The following is a 4,713-nucleotide window of genomic DNA, read 5'->3' as shown; positions in this document are numbered from 1 at the left end:
CCGGCCTCTGCACTGCGTACATACTGACCTCTACATTACACCGCCGGCCTCTGCACTGCTTACATGCTGACCTCCTACCTCTACATTACACCACCGCCCTCTGCACTGCGTACATACTGACCTCTACATTACACCGCCGGCCTCTGAACTGCTTACATGCTGACCTCCGACCTCTACATTACACCGCCGGCCTCTGCACTGCGTCCATGCGGACCTCCGACCTCACACATTACACCGCTGGCCTCTGCACTGCACACATGCTGACCTCTACATTACACCGCTGGCCTCTGCACTGCTTACATACTGACCTCTACATTACACCACCGGCCTCTGCACTGCTTACATGCTGACCTCCGACCTCACTTCACTTCTGATCGGTCATTCACTCGGCTGCCCTCGGCAGCTTTGTGAATAGACCCCTATAGCTTAATAAGCAGACATCCATTTTTACATCATAATCATACTACTTGATTGTAAGCACTTAGGCATGTATATTACACTGAAGTACTATACATGTCTAAGTGGCACGATTGCACATTAGTACAATATTGGACATAGGATTCCATTTATAATTTAGAAGTGCATTTAAAGTGAGGTTGGCCCAAACAGAGAAGTAACCTTTGCCATGCCACTTGCTACCCCCAATAGTACCCATGCATAGGGGCTATGATAAAATGTTGGCCCAAATTGAGAAATTATCTTTGCCATTCCAACTGCTACCCCCAAAAGTAGCCATACATAGGGGCTATGGTAAATTGTTGGCCTAAATAGAGAAGTGATCTTTGCCATTCCACCTGCTACCACCAGTAGTACCAATGCAGAGGGACTATGGTAAATTGTTGGCTCAAATAGAGAAGCGATCTTTGCCCTTCAACTTGCTACCCCCAATAGTACTCATGCATAGGGGCTATGGTAAGTTGCTTATTGCTCTATTTCTCATTTCACAGCTCTCTAGAAATTCTAAATAGAAACTATAAAATCCTATCTGTTCCTTATTGGTTGGAATTATTTATTGGATAGCCTCAGGTATTATTTAGAAACATAAAAATTAGGTTAAGCCAGTTGGAAAAGGAGGGATGATTTTGTGGTATGCGGACAGACTGTATAATAACCCAATTTACTTTCAAAAGTCTACATTCCAGTTTGAGTTTTCACAGCTGCTATCTAAGAATTTCTAGAGAGCTGTGACATGACAAAGGATGCAATAAAAAAATTACCATGGTACACAGGTACTGTTAGATAGGACAGTAAGAGGAATGACATAGATCAATATAGACATAAGTACTGAATAAATACCCTGGAACACAGTAAGTAACCAGCCACCTTCCCAAGGGTTTATTATGTTTTATAATTAAGTTCACTTGTAAAGTATCATTATTAATCTTGCATCCGGTAAGTGATCCAAATAAGTTACAACATTAACTAAATTCATCCCACACCCATTAAAGTTACCTTCAGTTTTTTAGTCATTTCGAAAATACTTTATTATCATAGCATATACTACTTTGGTTTATTATCAGACACTAAGACTTTATAAATATGATAGCACTGGGGAGTTCTCAGATACACAGCATTGAAGCCACTACTTTAAAGTTTAGTCGTTCTGATAGAATGTAAAAGCTTATATCAGTGACAGGTTGACAGAAAAAGCTGTTTTCATTTCCATTTCACAGACTTTTACGTATGAAAACCATGAAACATGTCAGGTCTTCTAAAAGTCTATGAAGACGGAGATGGCATCTGTTCCCAATGGGGGGCTCTTCCAGACAGCAATACTGTAAAATGTCCTGATTTTGAGCTCTGTCTGACATTTAGAAGTATTGCAGAGAGAATAGTTTTAATGCCAGAAAGAAGTGCATCAAATTTATATTGTAACTTATCTCATAATGATAATTTGTGTCCAAAGTGACTTATCACAAAGTCTTATAACTTAATAGTGTATCTAAAAGTCTTTAAACTTAGACAAGTGTTATGGAGAACTTGGTCCCAAAAAATGAAAAAGTAAGTCATTAGAAGTATAGGTTTTCTTATTAAGTAGGCTGTAAACCTTAAAGTGGAGCTCCAGTTATGTTGAGGAAGGACAACAATTCCCAGAGTGAACTTTTCATATTTAAATTATTTTACCAAGCTTTTTTTGAAGATTTTTACGTGTTCCTTTTCTAAAGAAAATGATGTAAGCTGACCCTGTCCTTTCTCATACTAACTACTACTAAATGGAAGGGTTTGCCTTTGTTACAAATGCGTGTACCTTCTTAGTGTTATTATAAGAGAATGAGTAGCCCCAGCATTTCATATAGAAAAAGGACAACCTCATCTAGGGGAATCATATGATCCTTGATCTTTGCAGATGTCAGAAAATCATTGATTCAATCATATGAACAGGAAATTACATTTTAGGGATGTGTTCTACACTCAAATAGTGTAAAAACAACCCCAAATGCCACTGTCACAGGAAGCAAAATAATAATTTTCTTTAGAACATCCACAGCTGCAGATTAAACAAAAAAAGGTAATTTTTAGTAGTATTACTTTATAAATTGGTTTGTCTAGTCATGGTGTTTGGGATATTCTTTAACAAAACTTGAGGTTTTCTTTAAGGGTTTAGCAATCAGGTGCAAGGAAAATAAAATAAACAGGATTTTGGTTGCACGTGACTGGATGATGGAAGTTAGCAGAGCTTGACTTCAATCGCTAAGCTAAGGGACAATTCTCTTGCAAAGTGCAAATTCCCTTCCAAAGTGAACAGCCTATTTGCCTTTAGTAAATCAACCCCTGTATGTCTGCCATTTTATTATCTATTTAATATAATATGAACAAAGATGCAGTTTAACGGAATCTTGTTATATTCTTGCCAGTAACACATTTCTCTAAGCTTTGAATTCAAAGCTAGCTAGACAATGGAGCCACAACAGACAGTTACATTCAGTTATACTGTTGTGAGATCCCTGTGATACCCTAGTCTTGGCTTAGCTAAGATTGCATTGAAGAAAAGATTTGCCAAATGTGACACATTTGGAGATTTGATCACACTCTTTTTATGAGACGGGTTCTCTCCTCCAGATAACTTGTTCCTCAGAGCAGAAAAACGGTTTGGTTATCTATATATTTGTGTGTGTATGCAGATAATGAGTTAATTCCATATTCCTGGCCTAGGCAAAAAAAAAGTCAGATTGACATTCTAATGAATAATGCACTAGTTCAAGGTTATTTTATTTTTTTCATATAATGATGATGGATTTGCTTCTTAACTGTCTTGGAAAGTCGCCTAGAGTTTGCAAGACATTGTATTAACACAAATACTAGATACTTAGCTAGTCTAAAAAAAAAAACAACAGGGAAAATATGAAAAAAAATAACAGTGACATAAGAAAGACATACATTACCTGCAAACAAGTGGAAATATTGTAGCTGTAATAGTACCTATTTTAAGGTTTATGTGTAATTTATCAGTGCATGTGATTTAATTATACCTTATGTAAAGGTCACAATTCTCACTAGACCTCGGTAGATTACATTTTATGTTCAAGCACAAAATATAATCTCTGTGTTTTGTTTTTAGAATATCTAATTAGCAAATTAACATTTACTACCATAGCAACTTGATTAATTAATGTTATGTTATGATTTAGTCACTAATTGCTTAATTAAAAAAAGTATTGAGGGAGAAAATAAAAATGTATGCATTACTCATTAATACAGATTATTCACATAACCCCCTTCGGTGTCTGAGTGATGCCTATGGTGCACTTTTGCCCTCATAAATATTTAATGTTTGTGGATATTTAAAGTAAAAAGCTCTGCAATCCAGGAGGAAGTACCAATTTCTTTCAGCTTGGAGGCTCTCAACATGGCAAAGTGGTTTGTCAACCATAATTACTTCCCAATTACATGGTCAAAATATTATATTAAGAGCACTTTGTTTTCTGATTGCAGTCCTTTGATCATTTTACCATGGAATGTGCTGGCATTGTGGACTCACATGATGTACGATCGCTGTCAGTGTTGAAATAACAGTAAATGCGTCTGGGTAGGCCCCACCTGCTAAGCAGTATGTTCTTAGTCCCTCAGGCAGAGCTGTGCACCACTTGGCTAAGAAAACTTCCTCCCACTGAGCAAATGGCAGAGTAGCAAAATGTATGCACGCAGCCGAGAATACAGACAATGAGTGGGAAGCTGAGGACATGCATGTCAAGCTTCATTTAGTGCCAACCCCTAAAAACACTCTTTCATAGTTGGACTGTAAAACAAGCACAAGCTGTTCACACAACATATATCATGATCACAAGTGGCTGAAAACAAGTGATTTGGTGATCTGTCAGTGTTGATCTTGTATGATTTTATGGAAAAACAAGTCAAGGTTGTAATCTTGCATTTAATGTTTGCTTTAATATGGAGACAATTTTTTTGGTTCATACCAGTGCATCTGCAACAGGATTATTAAGTAATATTAAAGTAAACTAATGTTAAAGTAGGCTATTATTTGATAATGACAATTCACATGGGATCTGATAGTAAACAGACTGTCTGTGGGGCTCTGAAGACACCCTTTGGCGATCACCATGAAAAAAGAAAACTATCAGACAAGTTGCAAATGTATTACAAATAGCCTGTTTTTCTCCAACATTAGTACAGAACTTAGAATGATGCCACTGGTGTATTTGCTTCAAATATATAATATTATTTGTTATTACTCTGTATATATATATATATATA

At 36.8% G+C, this 4,713-nt stretch overlaps 1 protein-coding gene across 1 annotated transcript in view; it reads right to left on the bottom strand.

Annotated features, from left to right (window-relative positions):
- Positions 1-4,713, bottom strand: part of AUTS2 (autism susceptibility candidate 2) — a 1,207,424-nt gene that overhangs the window by 488,828 nt on the left and 713,883 nt on the right. The window lies entirely within an intron of this gene.

The sequence above is a fragment of the Nanorana parkeri genome, unplaced genomic scaffold (genome assembly GCF_000935625.1).
Source record: "Nanorana parkeri isolate BGI_ZX_2015 unplaced genomic scaffold, ASM93562v1 scaffold308, whole genome shotgun sequence".
NCBI lineage: Eukaryota > Metazoa > Chordata > Amphibia > Anura > Dicroglossidae > Nanorana > Nanorana parkeri.
The sequence above is the reverse complement of the archived record's forward strand: the minus strand, read 5'-3'. Positions and strand labels throughout refer to the sequence as shown.